General features: G+C 37.1%; 1 long non-coding RNA gene across 1 annotated transcript; it reads right to left on the reverse strand.

Annotated features, from left to right (window-relative positions):
* Positions 1-1,332: 1,332 nt before the first annotated feature.
* Positions 1,333-21,502, reverse strand: LOC132851615 (uncharacterized). Its single transcript, XR_009649047.1, has 3 exons — positions 21,416-21,502; positions 19,068-19,114; positions 1,333-1,401 (listed from the first exon to the last, which is right to left on the reverse strand). It is a non-coding gene; the product is annotated as an uncharacterized LOC132851615 (long non-coding RNA).
* Between the last annotated feature and the right edge of the window lie 737 nt (positions 21,503-22,239).

Genomic DNA, 22,239 nt, shown 5'->3' on the forward strand with positions numbered 1-22,239 from the left:
GCCTCCAATTAGAGAATTAATGTGGCTGAGCAGAAATCGTGTCCAGATCAGTCATGTTTTGTGGCTGTGATAAACACAGTGAAGGTGTATTCATGGATAAAAGCAGTGATATGACACAGGTACTTAATTTTCTAAAAGAACAATTTCGAGGCGAATGCAGATATAAAACAAAACAAACAAAGCCTTGGGAATATTCATAAACAAAGAGCAAACGAAGAATTGAGATTGTGCATATAATGAATACAAGTAACAACAGACCACTCACAACAACAGGTGCTAAGCAATTAAGGAAACGAAACAGAATGTACATAGAGAGACGAATCAGATGGCGCACAAAACTGGTTCACACACCATCTTGTGTCTTGGTGCTGACGTGCATATGGTGGATATGATAAACACATTTGTGTTTTTTAAAAATATCTGCATGCACACATCTAAGAGACACCTCTTAGATGCCAGATTAGTGTGATTTTCTTCGAGTAGAGGTGTGTGAGATTTTCTTTTTTTCATTAATGTCTAAACATAACAAAACAAAACACTTACTTTTAAAAAAAATATGAGGATAAAAAATACAGACTAAAGAAACAGAAAAAGACATAAAATGAGACAATGTACTGTAAAAAAAACAAACAAACAAAATAAGAACCAATGGCAAGCATTTAATAGCAAATCACTCTATTAAACACTGTCATTTCTTGATCCAGAGCATCATATTTTTGGACCATGAACTATAGTTATAGCAACATGTAGGTTAGACCGAGCTGATTACACTATGTCTACTGGACAGTCAGGGTCTTGGGGTCATGAAGTCATGATGCGTGTGCAGTATTAGGCTGTTTGTCGTGCATAAATCACTTGTTACATCACTTGTAATTGTTTCTACTATGAATTTCACAATTTCTGATTAAATTTCTCACCCTGCTTCCCTCAATCCTTAAGAATGAATACAGCCCACTGACTGCAAATAATACCTGATGAAATGTGACTGGAGAAAACTGTCAGAGTAAATGACATTCAATGCTAATAAATGTTATTTATTATTATGAAAAATCATTTTTCTGTATCATTTTTTATGTTGATATACAGTACATCAGGTTTTTGGTGTCCAACTGCATACAGCTAACAACGAGGACAGACAAATCTTTCTTCAGTTCACAAAGTTTCACTTCTCTTGGGGAAATATTAAGTTGCACCAACATACTTTTCTCTTGCTCGTGTTTCATATTATATTTTATTTAAACACCTGTTAAACTAGATCTCTGATTTATATCCTAGTCTTCACTCAGAATTATTTCTTCGTTGTTTTCTCAGGGCTTCTCTGTGGGAGAGAAGGCGAGCATCCAGCCGTGGAGGAGATGAACATCTGGAGCAAGTGAGCCTGCCATTGGGGGATTCTTCATTCTGTTTTAAGAGGACAGAGTTGATCTTACAAAATTATAGCTTTAGAGGGACAAGCGGAAAAAAGTACGTAAAAATTCTCTGAAAGCCACAAGACAAAAAAAAGAGTAAACATTGTAAATATATAACTTTTTAATGAAAGCCTTATAGTCTAAACATGGCTTGGATTAACCAAAGAGTAAATTATGAAATGTTCTCTTACTATATTGGACTTGCACCTATATATAACAGATTTTTGAGGTTGAGAATGAGACCTTAATTGAAAAAATATTTGTTTAAGTTACTCATTAGGGGTTTGAATACTAATGTGTGACATTAAATCATTAAACTTTCTTCTATTTTTGTTGGTGTTGGTTTATTGGTGTTGGGTTTATCAGCATGTTTTAATATGTCAGAGTTCTAACAACCAAAAGCCAAGCAGCAGAAATGAAACAGAAAATACATTCACACACCTTTACATAGATTTTACCAGTATGGTGAATGCTGCAGGGATTTTAAAGATTCAGCTAGGAGTTAGTGTTTAAACCAGATGAGAAATTGAAAATGAGTTGTTGCAAACAATTTTAATTATAGACTTATTAAATGCGCCTGCTGTGTTTCTGTCTCACTACAGATACTCTCTCTGGCTCTGAGCAGCTGGGCACAGTGTGACTCGAAAGCTCTAAAATAGCATTCAAAATACGATAGCAAAGCTGAATTGAATAGGATTTATTCAAAAATACTATTCTTTAATGCACGGAGAAAAAAAAATCCCACAAACTATTATATTATCATGTGATCATTTAGCTTGATTGATGACCATCATAATTAGTGTGGACACAATTAGTCTAATTAAAAAAAACAAGTCAGCTGAGAATACAGGTACAGGTACTGTATATGCTGGGGCCTTAATAAAAACAGGCTGAATCAAATGGATTGTGTAATCTACAAGTACGTAATGAGTACAAACAGGGAATCCAGTGGGCGGTACAGTAATACAGCAATACAGTAACGTTAGTCTGGTATCCATTCTATGACCAGAGCATGACCGAAGTACCATATGTATTTTATTGTTTTAGCTAAAATGAAAATGTCATATGACTGGAGAACAGTGCTGAGCTGTTCATTAATGTGGGTTTGTAACTGTCTCTCAGGCTTACAGAGCTCTACCTCTCAATTACTTCATATAATTTTAACACCACCTCCTATTTCAGCACTGTGAAGGAATGTTGCCATGGGCAAGCCAAGCATGATGTGATAAATGCAATGAAAGAACTTTTATTATTAAAAAGGTTGTGGGCTAAAAAGTGGGATACTTGCATTTAGCGTTCTCTTTTCATGACATTAATCACATGGTCATGCTGGTACTAAAAAGGGTGCACTTAACATTTCTTAAAATAGACAGTGTGGAACATTTCCCACCCCAAGATCCAAACATCCAAGGTTTAAAAGCTTAAGAGCATATGTACGATATGAGTGTAGAGAATAAAATGCACATGCCAGGCACCTCTCTGCCTGTCCTGATGTTAAAAATACAAGAAAATGCAGCTTGTCATGTTACTGAGAAACGGCAAAATACTAATGGTACTGAAATTCTTAAAAAAAAAAAAAAAAACACATTTTTTTATATACTTTTAAGTGGAGCATCTGTGAAATATCCCTGTGTAAGAAGTTACTAGAGAAATGATCACATAGCTACTTATCATGTGTCTTTTATTGACTTTTATTTACATTAAATAGAGGTTTAACACCCAGATACAAGGCAGTATCTGTAAATAAAACACTTTTTTTAGTTTAAACTACCACCATAAAGGCATAAGAGTCGTAAAGTCAGTGAATTCACAGACTCAAATGTTTGCAGCTTTAGAGATTCAAGTGTAATATACACTATCCTCATCTTTTTCATCAGATATGACTGCATGTGTTTTCAATAAATTCACTGAGCAGGAAATATGTAAATGTACAGACCCATTAGAATGCACATTTTGTTTTATCTACCCTGGACATTTACATTCTTATTCCAATTATTATTTCAGCAGAAACATGGTGCTGGTCTTGGGTAAAACCCACAAACACTAACTTTGTACACTCTGATCACAGAGCGTTCAAAGTCTCCTAAATCCAAGGAGACAGAAGTATTGTATTTTGCTTCCAGTACAAACCCTTTATGTTGATGAATACTGCGTCATGTACTTATATATGCAGCAAAATGGTGGCCACTGTAATTGTGCTTAATTTGTTTAATTAAGTGTTTTTACTTAAGAATACATTTCATGGAACTCATACACTGTCTTTGAGAAAATTCTAACCTTTAAAATATCACGTAGCTTAATGCATGATGAAGGTAGCCTTCGGATCAATTTTCTACACTAAAAGATATTTAAATGAAAATGGCATATCATTATTTATTGTGTGACAGTTACAGTCACCCCACAGTGGTGCAAAATAAAAAGTCCCCAAAATATATTTTATAACATTAAAAATAAAAACATATATTAGTATACAGTCTGTTTATTTACTTATTAGGATAAGTGGATAACTTATTAGGACAACTGGATCCCGAAGTAGCATCTTAACATAACATTCAGTCTGACAGATGAAGAACAGGACAGGACATGCATTGACTTATTTGGGTAAAACCCATGTAATGCATAACATTTTTCAAAGCAGGTTTCAACTATAATATACAGTGACTATAGAAGGAGCAAACTTCTCTCACAAATTTCAAACAGTTCCATGTTTTGTTAAGAATTTTTCACAATTATAAATGATTTCCAAATCAGGACACCCACCGCCCATAAACATCTGGATTTATAATGCTTACAGATTCTGTTTCATGGATTACCACAAAAGGTTATGGCTGTGGTAAATGTTTACATTAATTCATGCTGAAGTCCTAATGTTTCTATATAATAATAATAATAATAATAATGAATATTATTATTAATAATATTATTAACATTATTGTGAATAATTTTTTTTAATTTTTTTTATTTTTTTTTTTTATTATTGGTCGGTTACTCAGATGTACATGAACATAGCGATACAGTCTCAAGTATACAATAAAAAGCAATTAAAAATGGACAATCAGGTGAAAAAAAAAAGAGAGCACATTCAGGCCAATAACAAAATGCACACTGTAACACAGAGGATCAAGAGAGGTTATTAATGTGGTACCAGAGAGGTGTCCATATCTGCCAAAAGTCATTAGACTTTTGGTGTATGTCATAAGTGAGTTTCTCAAGTGGAAGTAATATGGACATTTGGGACAGCCACATTTTAACAGAAGGTACCTGAGGAGAAGACCACAATAACAATATACATTTCTTTGCCAGGTACACCAGATTTAAAAACAGTTGTCTTGTGTGGAAGTCAAACACAGTCTCAATTCCACTATACAGCAGATACAATTCCAGTGAGAAACAAAATTTCAACTTAAGGAGCCTTTGTAAAAAATGATGTACTTTAGTCCAAAAAGAAAAGATTTTGTCACAATACCAGAAGCAGTGAAGGAATGTACCTTTGTGTTTCTTGCAATTAAAACAGAGATCAGAGGAGTCTTTGTAAATCTTTCTTAAACGAGAAGGTGTAAGGTAAACTCTGTTAAAAAATCTGTAGTTGAGTTCGTGAATCCCCAAAGATGTACATTTAGGGAACAAATTGTTACATATGGTGGACCAGTCCATATCGGCAATTCCGTGGCCCAGGTCTTTTTCCCACACTTTTTTCAACCCCTCTAAGGAGGAAGTACACGTATCAACCAAAGCATTGTATATTTTAGATATTAACCCCTTAGAGAGATTGCTTTTTATTATAACCTGTTCTATGTCAGTAAGATCACGTCTCAGCTTACCATTGTCGGACAGAGGTTTTATGAAATGACGCAGCTGAAGGTATTTAAAAAAATGGGACTGTGGTATACTATATTGGTGCGATATTTCTTGGAAGGATTTTAATGCCTCGCCTGAAAAGAAACAAGATAATTGCGAGATCCCTAAGTTAGACCAGACTGAAAGGCCGATATTTTGCAGAGATATAGGGAAGTCAGGATTAAAAGCAATAGGTGAGAAAAGTGTGAGTTCAGCTGGAATCTTAAGATACAGTTTAATGTCTCTCCATGTCTGAAGGGTGTTCGAAATGGTGAAACTTGTTGAGGTACATTTAAGCTTTTTGGTATTTGCAATAAAAGGCAGAAATTTTATTGGGAGAGGAGCACAAGCCCTTGCTTCCAGATTAAGCCATCTAGAGTCGGTCCTTTCATTGTACCAACTAACCATATGCCTCACCTGTGCTGACCAGTAGTACAGACGAAAGTTCGGTAAGGCGACTCCTCCCTTATCCTTTGGGTTCATTAATTTGTTAAAACTAATTCGAGGCATCTTGTGGTTCCAGATGAATTTAGAAAAGTGCTTATTGATGTCTTTAAAGAAAACATTTGGTAAATGACATGGTAGGGATTGGAACAAATATAGAAACTTAGGTAGAATATTCATTCTGATCACGTTAATCCTGCCCAGAAAAGAAATGGGGAGTGTCCGCCAGGTGTTAAGGTCTTTTTTAATGGAATCCAGAAGAGGGGCATAATTCGTTCTAAATAAATCTGTAAATAATGGTGTGATGAATATGCCAAGATATTTAAAACCAACAGTAGTTATTTTGAAGGGTGAGAGAGATGAAAGATCATTTGGAGCAGAAATTTTAAGGGAAAGCGCCATGGATTTTGACAAATTAATTTTATATCCAGATAAGCTACTATATTCTGAAATACACTTTAATATTGCTGGAACGGACTTCTCTGGTTCAGAAATATACAGCAGTACGTCATCTGCATATAAAGAAATCCGATGTTCCTCATCTCCCACCGTTATACCAGAAAGATGTTGGCACTGCCTTATAGATTCAGCCAGTGGTTCGATTACGAGGGCGAAAAGCAGGGGTGAAAGAGGACACCCCTGCCTCGTACCTCTTTCTATGACAAAGGGTTTCGAGATCAAACCATTCGTAGTGACTGTAGCTCGTGGATTAGTATAAAGCAATCTTATCAAATCGGTGAATTTAGGACCTAAGTTAAATTTCTTGAGAGTGGCAAAAAGAAAATCCCATTCGACTCTGTCGAAGGCTTTTTCCGCATCCAGGGAGATAATAAGGGCAGGGAGTTTACGTGCATGTATTGAATCCATGATGTTCAAGAGTCGGCGAATATTATCTGTGCCAAAACGTGATTTTATGAATCCTGTCTGGTCCGGCTTAATGATATATGGCAATACTGTTTCAAGCCTACGAGCAAGGACCTTAGCAAGTATTTTATAATCGGTATTCAGGAGACTTATTGGCCTGTAAGAGGCGCATTCTTGAAGGTCTTTTCCTTTTTTCGGAATTAAACAAATTGACGCCGTTTTCCACGACTCGGGAGCCACTCCATGGTCTAGTAAGTCTTGAAGAGCGGGCATTAAGATAGGAGAGAGTTCAGGCCAAAACTTTTTGTAAAACTCACAGGGGAATCCGTCAGGACCTGGAGATTTATTGGCGGGCATAGATTGAATTGCACTGAAGATTTCTTCCGGTGACAGGGGTGAATCCAAAAATACTCTATCATCTTCGGAAATAGTCATAAGAGGGATACCGTCTAAAAATCTGGTAATATCAAATTGCTTAGCCGTGACTTGCGATTTATACAACGTTTCGTAGAAATCCCTGAATAAATCGTTAATCGAAGTAGCATTGTATGTGGTTGAGCCATCCGGGGACTTCATTGACTTAATTGTTCTTTCACTTTGTGTTTTTTTTATTTGGTGGGCCAGTAATCTGTTAGGTTTATTTGCATATTCATAATATTTTTGCTTAGAAAGGAATATAAGCTTTTTAATATGGTTTGTGTGATCCAGATTAAGTTCAGCTCTGACTCGACATAGTTGGGCCCAATTTGTCTGAGTAGGGACTGTACTGTGTAGACACTCCAATCTTTTTACTTCCTTTTCAAGGTTCTGTCTTTTTTTGGACCAAGCCTGTCTGCGTGCCGAATTATAAGATATAATATGCCCTCTAATTGTAGCCTTCGCAGCGTCCCAAATAGTTGCAGATGATACAGGTGAATTCTCATTGTCTGTCCAATAGTTTTTTAATCCGTCCCTAACCAATTCACAAAATGCCAAATCGTTCAACGTGGAGGAATTTAATCTCCAGACCTTTGTAGTCCTGTGTTCGCATAACATCATATCCAGCTGGACTGGAGCATGATCGGACAGAATGATTGGACCAATTTGGCAAGCAGACACTGCGTGAAGATATTGGGTATGAATCAGAATGTAGTCTAATCTTGAATAGGATCCGTGGGGGTTAGAGTAAAAGGTGTATTCTTTACTCCCCCTGTTAAATTCTCGCCAGACATCGATAATGCCAGACTCATTGCAAAGTTCTCTAAGGACCAGGGATGATCTAAGATTAGTGGCTGAGTCTGAAGTAGACTTATCCATTTTTTGGTCCATAACACAGTTAAAATCACCGGCGCAGACTCCCAAGCCCTTACAGTACTGGTTAAACAAAAGTATGGTTTTAGACATGAATTCAGGTGAATCTTCATTCGGAGCGTAAACATTCAGTATGACAATAGGTTGACCATATGCCGTACCTGTAATTAAAACATATCTTCCGTCCGGGTCGGTAATCTGTTGGTCTAAAATAAAGGGGAAGTGTTTACTAATTAAAATAATTGTGCCCCTCCTCCTGGTGTTTGCTTTACAGGATGAGAAAAATATCTGTCCTACCCAATCTTGTTTTAGTTTTAAATGTTCTGAATCAGATAAATGTGTCTCTTGAAGCATGGCAATTGTAGTTTTCTGCTTTTTAAGATAGGTTAGTATCTTTCTCCTCTTAATCACATGTCCTAGCCCTTTAACATTCCATGTGACAAACCTGGCTGTATTGTGCGTAGTCATAGAATAACCAAAAGAACTAAAAACTGAACACTTAAGACTGTATTAAATCTGAAACATGTGTAGAACCGACCAAGGAAGTTTTTGCATTTATATACACAAAACAAAACACACAGAACCCCAAACCCCCTCCCCCCGCCCTCCAGCCTCGTCCCCAAACGACGAGGCACAGCTATAGAAATGAAACTGTACCCAACTGGTACCGAGCCTAGGATAATGATACCCCATACCCAGTATTGATACAGAGTGGTGCCCATAGGGGGCGCGCGGGCGCTAAAGACCGGTTCCCATCTCCTAAGTTCAACGTCCCAGGCGTGAGCATTTAACTAATAGCACGTGACCTCACCAAAAGCGATCTTCTTGTAGTTATTATAAAACAAAGATGTCAGTAAGATAAAGAAAATAACAAAATAACTTGGTAACACTTCAAAATAAGTGATCCCTGGGTTACTAAAAGTCAATACAATAAAATACTCGAGCGTGCTGATAAACAAGTTTCAGCTTAATAAACTTATGCCTATGTTGCAGTATCCGAACATTACTTATCCTCTAAAGCCTTCAGAAATTCTGTGACGTCCGCTGGGGAGGAAAAAAGATGCAACTGTGTTCCGTGAAGGCAGCGAAGTTTAGCAGGATAAGCGAAGCCTCTGAACATATCGCGAGCGGACAGCGTTCTCCTAACATCGTCGAACTCCCGACGTTTCCTCAGCACTTCAGCAGATACATCCTGAAAGAAACGCAGCTGCGACCCTTCATGGCTGATGTTGCGTTTTTTCCGCGCTGCTTGCAGTATTATCTCCTTATCCGCGTAACGTAAGAAGCGAACCAGAACACTTCGTGGAGCGCGGTTTGCTTCCGAGGCAGAGCCGAGAGATCTATGAGCTCTTTCGATCTCAAAATGTGGATCGGCTGTGAGGTCCAGCCACTTCGGCAACATTCTGGTAAGAAACTGCGCGATAGGTTCAGAGCCCTCAGCCTTCTCAGGGAGGCCGACGACTCTCAAGTTTTTGCGCCTGCCCCGGTTCTCCAGGTCGTCTACTTTAGCTCGGAGTAATGCTAAATCTTTGTCTTGAGATGTGATTTTTCTCTCATGTGTTAGCATACTCTCCTCAGCGGTGGAGATTCTCGCTTCAGCCTCGGTCAAACGCGACTCGTTTGACGCCACTCTGCCGGATAAGTTAGAAAGGGCTTCCTGTATTGAGGTAACTGAAGTAGAGATATTGTCCAAACGGTTGTCAATTGCACTTAGTCTACCGTCAATATTGCCCAGACTGGTTCCCAGCGAGCGAATTTCGGCCAACATGGCATCCATTGGGTCTGACGAGGCCTCCTCCGTCTCAGCTGGTTTTTTCTTAACGCTTCTGGAGGGCCGGGAGGACGTGAAAAGTGGAAAATCACGCGTTTCTTCGTTCTTCGACATTAATGTTCGATGATTGTACAACACACTTTGAGCATAAAAAGGATTAACCAAAGGTAAATAAAAAAGAAAAGGGAACCAGCACAGAGCTACCAAATTAAGCGGCCATCTTCAGCGAGGTCCCACTAGCGCCCCCTGTGAATAATTTTAACAAGACTACCAATATTATTATTATTATTATTATTCTTATTATTATTATTATTATTATTATTATTATTATTATCCCTGATATTTATTTATTTATGTTTGTCTATTGTCTTACACAGAATTAAGCAAAAATGTAAAAACTCACTGTTGTGATCCAAAATAAAAACAAACTCAGCCCATATGTTCGGGGTTAACGTGGCGTCTGTATCTTGAGCAGAGAAACCATAAGATGAGAAGCTTATACATGGCTGACCTTCCCACTAAGGAGTGTGTTTCTGCTATGATAGAAAAAGTTGGCACCAAAACACTGCTTTAGATTAAAAGTTCAAAAGACTTCTTCAGAATTGAAGCGTACTGTATGTAAATTTGTCAAATAGCAACCTTGCGTGGGAATCGGGCACGGTCAAAACATGCTGTTTCCATGACAAGGTAGCTGACAGATAGCTTAGGCGTGATAAATCTGAGATGTGGAAACGTGGCATTTCTGTTCCACATGGTCTACTGTGTTGCCCTGAAATCTGCTTTTAATATGATCCAATTGCAGATTTACAACATGCGATGTGAAAAAGCCTAACATACTCTGATAAATATACAACACTGGCAAACTTCAAACTTCTTTCAAACTGCATCAAGTTTTTCAGGTCTGTGACATATTTGTAGCATAAACATTTGGAAACACTAAATTAACGAATAGCTTTTGGCCATATGACTTAATTCTTGAGCCAATTTAGTTTTCTTGATGTTAGTTCTCCTAAAATGTACTCATCATATAGAGTTTGAATAATTTGTAATATAGTTAACAGAAAAGAGATCAACTGGTTTAGTCTGATATAAAGGGTAAAGCTTAGGTTAGACAGCATTCATCATGAAAGCAGTGCAGAATAAAGAACACTGTATATTTGTGGTGACTAATGGAATGCAGGGCATATAATGAAGCAGTAGTTTGTACTTCCTAAAGTTGTCTATTCATAAAACACACCACTGCTACAGTTTATGTAAACTGTTTTCCCTTTTGAGGGTACTCAACACAGCGTTTCATTCCCGTCTCGGGGAACCGGGTTACATCTGTAACCTGGTGTAGTGCATATTCATGTAAGTGCAAAAGATCCATATTCATGTAGCTATTTATTTACAAACAGTCAAGCCTAGTTTTGGCAGTTTTTGCAAAAAAACAAAAACAAAAACAAAAAACAAAACAAAAGAAAAGCTCTTAGAATCCATGTAGTGTTGAATTTCTTCCTCAAAAATGCTGCCTTAAAGTTTCTGGAGAAATATTAGTGCCATTTTCAGGGTTATTAAGTAGACACCCTTCTATCTCCTTTTACTTATGAGCCCATTACATCTCCAGAAAGTTTTCCAGTAAAAACCTTACATTGAAAATTCAGTCCCTTTGTCCAGAGCCAGTGGCTATAAGAAGCCAATGTGAGAAGCTCCTTTCAGTGGCTTTGGAGGCTTCAGAGAGGCCTTTGTAGCCTTGTCAACGAGCCTGGCTTCATACTCTCAACTCCTTTAGAAACCTAGTTGTTTGACAAGTCTACAAATCCTACTGGTTAGGTTCCTGAGTCTTCATCTATGTTGTTCAGCACCTGTGGTTACCTCTTCTTCTGGTCGCTCTGTGAAGTCTTGTTAAGCTCTATGATGCACACCATAATATGAGGACTGGCCTGAGATTTGTTGGGGGAATCTTAGCTAGGAAACAGACCATATAGGCCAGATTGGCCAGTTTCTTTCAGTCTCATGCTAAACCCAGTGGTCTGAGGTTTCCAGCACTGCTGCTGGACATGTAAGGACCTTTTTGTGCCCACAGGTGTATAGGTGATGTGTTAGGCTTATCTTGCAGTTGACTAATATGTGCTTCAGTTTTGCATGTTGGCTCCACCATATAATTGGGTGAAGTGTTTAGGGGTTATTATTCAGCTTGATTTAAATATAATCCGCATATGTGTGGGCAAGCTTCTGTATGTGAGATCACATCTGGGTGGTGTACACTGAGAAGCACCACATGCAAATTCTGGCAGCATTATGCTATGCCAGCACTATGTTCTCCAGCCAAATTGATTTTAGAGACTTCAGGTGACTTTTAAACAGCACTCCAATCTGAAGACACCATCCATACTTCTGGTTAACATCCAGAGACAACTCAGCAGGTCCAAGTCCATGTTATATTTGAGGTCAATGTTCTGTATTGTAGGTTCTGTATTGTAGCTTGTTAAGTTACCATTAGAACTACTGCAAGAAGCTTTGGATCCATCATGATCTTAATGCATAATGAGGTTTCTGAAGATGAATTAATAAATGAATGAACATACCACAGGAAACATGTAAAGAAACTTTATTTTCCTAAATACAGCTACACAATACTAACTCTATAATAAACTAGTATAGTACCAACAGTGTTTTTTTTTTTTTTTTTGCTTTACACTGGCTTTACACTGCTTTATGTTCAGAGGTATTATTTGAGTCTGATGTGCACTGTGCAATGTCAGCACTAAACGGTTAGGACTGCATGTGCAGTGTTCGGCGGCTTTATGGTCACTCTGGCCATATGAGATCAATGATGTAGGCAGCATGTTCTGGGGTTTGAGAGGGACCGTAAACGTAGATGGAACTTCCTCTTTTCCTTTTCCACTTTAATTGAGACAGCTGGATCAAATTATCCATATGAAAGGCAGATTTTTTTTCAGCTGGATTGTTTTTATTGTGATCCAACCATGTAAAGTTCAGTACAAAATGTGAAAGGAAGCAATGGCTGAAAAACAGGTAATGATGTCTGAGTCCAATTCATGTTTTAATCTATTGCAATTCTGCTCTGCGTGTAATGTTTTATATTAGGCCTTAGAAAAGCAGAACCTGATCAAAACTTCCAGGATAGTTATTGGTTCTGTTCTTTGTCTGCAGGAAGTGGCTCAGTTTGATTCATTTTCTTCACGCTTGTCTATCACTTCCTCCTCTTTCATCCTCAACATGTTTAAGTAAAGAAGCAGTCCCCTGTTCATTGGCATGGTAGACTTACAGCAAACCACCAAGGAGCAGTTTTACAGGACAAAAAAAGACAGTACCTCTCACAACTTTTTTCCCATTTCTTCTATGCATCCAGACATCAAAGAATGCCATTAAGAGGTTCATGAAAGTTAAAATACATGTGGCAGAGTGAATATATATCTGCCACTCCTTCCTGTGAAAAGTTTTTTTTTTTAACTCGCATGGGAAGCTTTGCACAGGATATCCTGGGAGTTAAGTGCCAGGAATAGCCCACGATTGTGAAATGTGAGGGATATATCAGCTCAGACCATTAGGATGAATAATGAGGTGAATATGACAGCAAAAAAGTTTTTTTTCAGTTTGCTTCACCTACTTTCATTGAGCCAAGGTGGTCCAGATCTGAATCTCACACGTTTTTATACTCAGAGGATCTGTTGAATATAGATGTACTGTAAAGGAAACAATGCTAAATTATACATTAAGCATGAACATCTAAAGAGAACTTGGTAATGTTGTAAAGCAATAAATCTATCTGCATCTGTAGAACATGATGTCACTATCTGTAACTATTTAGTGCTCCTAATTATTCTTTTCTGTATAATGGTTGTGTAATGGACCTCTAGAGTGTGTAATATTTATGTGCAAAGTCATTGACAGAATATCAACAGCAAACAAATCCAAATCATAATTTAAACTAGTAGTGGCAAAGGACAGGTGGAAAAAATAAAAAAATAAACAAATCCAAAGGAAATCATAAAATGAGAAAATGTGGTCAAGGCTACAAAAGGAGGACATACGTACACAGTTAAATCAATCGCAGACAATGCAAGGCTTAGTATGAATACAAAAAACAATACTTTGTGCCAATGTCAGCATGTGCGCTGTTGAAATGTCTGTAGAAACCGGAAGTAACCTGAGCCGGGAGTGGGTCAAAACTCTGGTTAGGGTTCCCTCTGGTGGTTTGGAGGAGATGTCTTTGGGTCATGAGATTACAGGTTGCCAGGCCTCTGTAAAATTTCCTGCATCTCAAAAACTGCACGAATTGAACTAGTCCTAAAGTTTGTACTAGGAGAAACTGCACGTGTATTTCTTTGCAGTAACGACAATTTGTCTTTTTAATCCCATTGTAGCCATTGTCCCCTCCATAACCTACCATTTTCTCCCAATCTTTGCAATATGTCTTACAATATAAATAATTTTGGACATCATAGGTGTCTGTTCTTACCTTTTCCCCTTGTTTACCATAACCAGTGTTTCAAATTGTCAAGATTTATTTATGATTGTTTGCGGTAAAACAATATCTTGGCAACCATAGACTGATTTTCAGTCTCCCAAAATCCCCCCTGCCACCTGTGGACTTGCCCTGATCTGTATTGACATTTAAACCTGGTTGCCATTTAAAGTGGGTGTGGCCTAAACCAGAATATTTTTTTTAATTCTCTTGTCCCTACTATATTTATTTGCACCTATGTGCTACATTTACAAGAATATTAGTTAGATCTATTTTCCAAAATATAGGTCTAAACCAGTAGCCAAATTTATATCATCGAGACTCTGACACATGCAGTTACTAACGATGAATAAATGAATGTTGTAAATGCGCTGTTATAAACGATCCATTTTATTCATGCATTTGATTCATGCCCTTTAAAAAGTAAGGACCTGTGGCATTTTCTAGTCTTAGCAAGATGACATGATCCTTTCTAGCAAGCTTTATAAAGAATCTGATGGCGTCTCCTATTTGTAAATCTACAGTATCTATATCTGCTTACAGCAAATTATCTGTTCAATATCCTAGAAATTCTTATTTGTTTACATCCCTGAAACTTTCCATAGTACATTATATCTCAGTGATATTAACTCTTGTTCACTGAACAATAAAAAAAATGCAGTTTCACTAAACCATATGTTAACAGTTCAGTGGTTTGAGCATAATATTGCAATGCAGCATAATCATATCATACTGGAATCACCTTTAGTAGTCCATTCTACACTTGCTTAACTCCTCTTTAGTGTTGGCTCCCAAGTGCCAGTCAGGCAAACATGTCCTCCCCCAGATTATTGCCACAGCTGTTTCCTATTTCCTGCCTTTGCTCCCTGCCAGTGCTGCATTACTTTATTCACTAGTACCTCTGCTACTGCATCAATGCTTTCCAAAGTATTTATCTACACACAGTAAGTTGTAATCCATTTCAAACACCAGTGAGTGCAGCTGGAAAGCTACAGAAGATTCTGGTTGGATGGAAAGCATTTCTGTTCTTCAGTTTTTCATCTTGGCTGCCAGTGCTGGAAGAAAAAAACCTTTATTTGACACAACTTCACAGTCTTTTAAATATGCTTACACAGCTAGAGGTGTATATTAAAGTACTCCAGCAAAACACTACAGTTTAGTCGTGTTATTTTGTTTGGCCATAATATAGGGTTACAACACAATGCCACTATCTGTATATGTTTAGTGTTCCAAATATCCATATCTGTATGTGTGTAAAGTTAATGTGGACATGGACTAAACTATTTCATATTAAATGTTAACTAAACAACTATGGCACTATTGAAAAAACAAACAAACAAACAAACAAACAAACAAAAACAGACTGTCAGCATGAGCTCTTTGACAGTTCCTCAACCTCAGCTACAGTACATCACTCAAGTTTACCAAAGATGTCCACAGGTCTGTTTTAGGTCTGTTTTTTATGTATTTATTTTCATTTGTAAGTGTTTCTAAAAAAAAAAGTTGGCTTACAGAAAACCATTGAAAGCTAATTTAAGACACAGAGACAATGACAATGTTGTTATGAATAAATGCATTGTGCATCACCATAAGCTCATGTTTAAAATTATAGTCTTTATTTGTTAAATGCCACAGGAAAATAATAATTCCCTCTCTCTTTTTTGTTCTCTCTTGCACTATCCTAGTTAGATTTTTTTTCTGAGCTTTCCAAAATAATACACTAGATAATGCACTTACAGTTCACGTCTGTGCTTGTGTCTGTGTCAGAATTTGTTGATTCTGATTAATGTCTTCGGTAAATGTCTTTGAACAGTGTATTTGGTTACATTAGGTTCAATGCTTTCATTGGAAGAACTGCACAGTTTTAACTAAAGAATCTCAGGATTTGTGTGTGATGTTGAGTGGGTGGCTTTATTTAACCCCTAAACCCCTAAAAACCTGTCAGCCGGCCAGGTCTTGCATTCCTCACTCTTGTATCTGCATACCATTTCTGTTTGCTTCAGAGCATCTACTAAATAATTAATAAGGTTTACAGAATAATATGTTTCAGGATAAATCACTAGGAATTTACAGAGTTAGTAGAATCTGGCTAGATGACACTGAAGCGGCAATGCTTCAAGGTTGAGTTTAACCCTCTGAGTATTTGGCTTTGTTTTCTATCAGTTCCTAGAGTGTAGCTGAGGCCTTCTTGTTGACCCTTTGGTCCCCATGATGGTAGAAATTCGCTGAACATCTGTGTTTGTCTGGACCCACTGTAGAACACATCCCCAGTGTTTGAAATGAGGTGACATTGCTGTCTGCTGTTGTCTTTGGATGCAACTATACTGTAGCTTTAAATCTGAGGATGTTTATTTAAATGAAGAGAAGTATGTAATTGAATTATATGATTAGTTTTCAGTGTGTTTTAAGATATACAATATATGTAGTGTACAAGTTTCATATGAAGCATTATTTTTTGTTGTTATAGCATTAATCTGTATTTTAATGTGTTTTAATTAAATATTTAATTCATTTTCAAATAATGTAATGATTGTAATTTTGTAAAAATAATAATAAAAAGAAATAAAAATGAAATCTTACATTTTTATGTATATAGATATAAATATCTGTGAAAAATAGATTTCTATGTTTCTAAGGTTTCCAGCCTTGTCAGACTCTTGAAAGTTGGCTCCATGAACTTGAATGGAAAAACAAAAATTCCCAGAGATTTTCTGGCAGATTGAAATAGAAAGTAAAATAAATTGAAAAGTTTGAACATGTGGGTTTATTTAAGTGTCAGGAGATTACGGGTGCCAACTTTGTGTGACCACATTCAAAGAAATTTTATTTTATTGCAGGTTGGGAATTGGGTGTAATGTGTATATTATATAAACTTTATCCATTCATTCTATCATTCATCCATTTTCTGAACTGCTTATCTAACACAGTGGCTACTTATGTTTGAAATGACAATAACAGCTTCTTGTCTCTGAGTTTATCTCAGGGGATTCAGGGCACAAGATAGGAAACTTGTAAGGGCAACACACACACACACACACACACGCACACACACGACAAATTTAGAGATTCCAATCAGCATACAACATGTCTTCACATGACTGGGTGAGGACACCAGAGTATCCGGAAGAAACCACTAGAGCACAGAGAGAACATACAAACTCCATGCAGAAACCACAGGAGTCCGTGTACATGTGTATAGGACATTTTTTATGTGATTAAGAACGTGATTTCAAAGTGCTCTTATTACAACATCAAGATAAACAATTTTAGTAGTCATGTCTTATAACTCTTAATTAAACCTGGAGTGGGGTCTAAAAGTCTGACACCACATTAAAAATCTGTGATTCTTTATTCAGAAATAAACATTTTAGAATGTTCAAAATGTCCAGGTTTTAGAATATTTAAATATTTAAAACCAACATAGTAAATGTTTAATATTTGGAATATTTAATTTGTAAGATTCTGCACTATTTCTAGTTTTAGTTCTATCTCTACGTTTTAAATGCAAGCAAATGTGTGATATTGAGCAACTGCTTTGTACAAAAGATAACATTTTCCTCATGCTTAATCTCTTCTGTTGAAGACGTTCACACTGATAACACTGATGACTCATGAAATTGGTCTAAAATATTCGGTTTTTGAACAAACTTGTGGAATACATGCCACTGCACACTGTCATTAAATCTAAAAAAAAAAAAGGGTATAACTAATTACATGAAATTCATGTAATTTCTTTTTTAGATTTGGCTGCCTGAAATTGTTTTGACTCACTTTTCTATTCACTATTCATGACAGAGTTTCCTGTATATAGTGTGGTCCAGGGCAGCAGTGAGGGAAACACTAGTTTGTGAGTGCATCCCATTCTGAACATTTTATTTTATGCTCATCTCTTTGTTGGTACTGACTTTAATTAGGAGCAGCATACAGTTAACAGCACTTTCAGTTGGCCACAAACCAAATAACTGTCATAATTTTACATCATAAAAGTTTTTGGTGTTGAGGTCTTAATCCTCCTCTGTGCTTAAACACCGTATGACACGTATTGTGATGTACATCTACAGTAATGTTTCTCTAGTGGACTTTGAAATAGTAATACCCCTTCTGGGCCTACAGTGAACGTGATTTCTTTAAAAGCACACTATCCTAAAATAAACATCCATTTGTTTTTCCTGGAACAGATTTCTTTTTAACCAATCGGTCATGTGATGTGTGCCTCCACCTTTTCCCCAATAACAATATGCCCAGTCTTACATTTCAATATGAATCAAACAAATGACTGTTGTTTAGCTTTCCGTGCCTCCTTTGGAAAAACAGAAGACCTTTTGTCTGTCTTCTAGAAGATTTTCTGGACAATGAAGATAAAAGCAGATTCTAGGAGTATGAATCAAACAACCCTATAAGAGGCTTTTTTGCATAATGTGATTTTACCAGATGGATCCAGGTCGAGCCTGTAAGGGGATTTAAGCGTGAGAATTAGGTTATAAATTTGACATTGGTGAACAGAAGGAGCTCAGGTTATAAGACAGCCAAAAAGAAAAGATTTTTATAGAAGAAACCCTGACCTGAGACCTACTAAATGAGCTGTTTCTCCAGATGTAAGCAGATTTCTCCAGATATCTGTAAGATAAGAATGCCTCAAAAATTCCTGTTGACAGGTATGAATAGGGGAATGTCTATGATATTTTTAAATAGTCCATATATCCCTCAGACATCTATTCATCATTTACACGACTCCATGATTCTTCCAGTAGCTCTGTAACAAAGGCCTTCTGCTAAAATTTCTACATTTGTTTAAATCTTTGATCAACTTGACTGCTGGTGCTGGATGAGCCCTTGGTTTCTATATTTATAAATGATGAAAAGATTGCTGAAAGAAGCCCGGACTTAACTGTTAAATAATTGCTGAAACTAAATTGAGATGTTGTAAAACAAAGCAGCTGTATTGGAGGAATGAGCAGTGCATACAATAGTCCAAATTTACCTGAGGCATCTGGACCTGAGCTGACTTGGACAAAAGGTTGAAACCCACTGGAAAAACATAAAGCATATATCTATGTTAAGACTAAAGAATTAATTTTATTATAACAATAACTAACAATGGGGGGCACGGTGGCTTAGTGGTTAGCATGTTTGCCTCACACCTCCAGGGTTGGGGGTTCGATTCCCGCCTCCGCCTTGTGTGTGTGGAGTTTGCATGTTCTCCCCGTGCCTCGGGGGGTTTCCTCCGGGTACTCCGGTTTCCTCCCCCTATCCAAAGACATGCATGGTAGGTTGATTGGCATCTCTGGAAAAATTGTCCGTAGTGTGAGAATGTGTGAGTGAATGAGTGTGTGTGTGTGTGCCCTCCAGGGTGTATCCTGCTTTGATGCCCGATGATGCCTGAGATACAGGCACAGGCTCCCCGTGACCCGAGGTAGTTCGGATAAGCGGTAGAAGATGAATGAATGAATGAATAACTAACAATAGAAATGTGAACAGAACAGCATTGCAGAAATCCTGATATAGGTTTAGATTCTTTGGCAAAGACAATGGAAACCCATCCTCTACTGAGTGATATTGGATAGAGGGATTATAGTAGATATGCATACAGTAGTAAAGTAAAACAGGTTTTAATATGTTGAAAAGATGATAATTTGTTCATTCATTTTTAATATCACTTAACCTTCATAGGGTCACAGGGAGCCTGGAGCCTATTCCATTGGACTCAGGGCACAAAGAAGGGGACACCCTGGATGGTTGCCAACCCACTGTAGTGCACAATCACACACACACACACACACACACACACACACACACACACACACACACACACACACACACACACAAAACTTTTCACACATTATAGATACTTTAGAGATGCCTATCAGCCTACAATGCATGTATTTGAACTGGGGAAGGAAACCAGAGTACTTAGAAGCTCTAAGATAACATGCAATCTCCACACACACAGTGTGGAACTGAGAAGCAAAACCCCAACTCCAATGGTGCAAGGCAAACATGCTAACCACTAAGCCATGATACGCCTGGAAAGGATGTCTAGTATGAACACAGGAAAAGTTTTCATTTCAGAAGCAGCTTAGCTTATCAAAGGAAGCAAAAATTAGACAATGGCATAATAATAATAATAATAATAATAATAATAATAATAATAATAATAATAATAATAATTAGACCATGTCTTTTTTTGAGAAGTGCAAATCTTTTGAGTATTTCCATGAGACTATCCACAAGCTCATCAGCTCATTTATCTTCAAATAATAAAATGGTGGTGCAGTATATCATGAATATGTCATGAAAACAATGATTTCTTTGTTGAAATGATGTCGGTTTGTCTGTAGAAATCTTAAAGAGAGGCCACACAGTAAGAATACAACAACTGGAAAACCATAACTCTCTGAAGCTGACTGACCTCACGTGGTACTTTTCTTATTTTTTTTTTGCTTCAAGTATAACTGGGCAGTGAGCTGTGTTTATTTCTATAAAAGAAATCTAAGCCAACTCATTGAAAAAACGGCACACCCTAAAATAATGTTGGTCAGTATTTAGTGAGCAGGGTATATATAAGCTGATATATACAATCTTTGAAAGAAGAATAGCAATTATTTAATAAAAAATTTATGAAAGACCTGTTTGTAGACTTATTTTGGAATAATTTAATGTAATTGTTAAGAACAAAAATCTAAAACCTAAACATCTCAAACATGCTGTTGTTCTTCCACTGCATCGAATAAATCATTTACCACAATGAGTACAGACCCCTGACCTGTCCACTGGCCCCTGACCTGTCCACTGACCCCTGACCTGTACAATGAACCCTGATCTGTCCACCAAGAAGAGCAAGCACTGAAGCATACTGTGGAAGGAAATGACCTCATAGAGGAAATGAATTCATGGCAGTGTGGAAGCAGGTCATGGGCTTCTGAGTTAAATGGATACACAGGCTGCACAGGAATTTTAAGTTCTTAGGCCAGATGTGCCATTACACACTGGATTTCACACCAGCGGTGGTGCACAAAACAGCAATGTGAGGAAAAAATGCAATATATCTGTTGATTTTATCTACCTATATGGCTCAACCCAAAGGGGAAGGAACTACTGAACTGAACAACATTTCTAAATTAATGTTCCATATACAGTATGTGATTCCTACATATGAGCAGGAAATGATCCGATATACTGAGAAAAGTCTGTTTACTTAAAACACATTTAAACATAAGGATATTCCTCTAATAAACAACAAAAAAACAAAGTTTACAACTTTTACATTGCTACAACAACTTAATATTAAACTGAGTCAGATATGAGAGAACACTGTACTAGTACACTTACTGTTTTTCTTGTGTAGTTTTAGCCAACTCTCCAACAGATTCACGTTTTCCCAGGAGTTGTGCTGTATCCGCGTGCAATCCGGTGGTGACTGCGGCGTTTTTGAGCTTAGTTTGAACATAACCACACATTCCTTCCTCTCAGAAACATTCTGGAGGATCTGCTTGAGATCTAGTGGAATATTTTAACACTTGAGGAATTTCTAAGTCTGTGTAAAGTCTGGTATTTGCATTACTTAAGAATAGATAGAATAATTTTTCAAGAAAACAACTCATTAAGTTAAAGGACCACAACTATATATGTGAACATTTCTTTTCAATTGAACTGTTGGAATATGTGTTTTCAGTTTTTTTTTCTTTCTGTGTTTTCTTTTCTCACACAGGGAAATGACTTTAAAATCGTGTCCTTGTTAATCACACATAAGCGTAGGTAAAATTAGGTTTAAAAACACCTGAGTATTCTTTTCAATTACTTGTAACTAATGTTCTGTGTTTAATCATAAACCCAACCCAAGAGTATTTTATTCATTAAAAATGCAAGATAATATAAAAAGGCAGCAGGTGGTGTGTACAAGCAGATGGCATGCTTATGGTGTTTTTTGGTTATATGTTTATTGCAATATACAGTAGTCAGTAACTTAAAGGGCAAAATACAACCATGCCACCTGGTCTGTGTACTGTATATGCAAGCTAAGCAAAAAAAGTCTCAAAGGTAAATACTGACTTTTCAGCAATGCTAAGAGGGCTTTTAAACTCACATCATTTATTTTTCACATTTACAGCAGTCAATCTGGAATCTCTCAGAAATGACCATGCTAAATGTGCCAT

The sequence above is a fragment of the Tachysurus vachellii genome, chromosome 9 (assembly GCF_030014155.1).
Source record: "Tachysurus vachellii isolate PV-2020 chromosome 9, HZAU_Pvac_v1, whole genome shotgun sequence".
NCBI classification, from domain to species: Eukaryota; Metazoa; Chordata; class Actinopteri; order Siluriformes; family Bagridae; genus Tachysurus; species Tachysurus vachellii.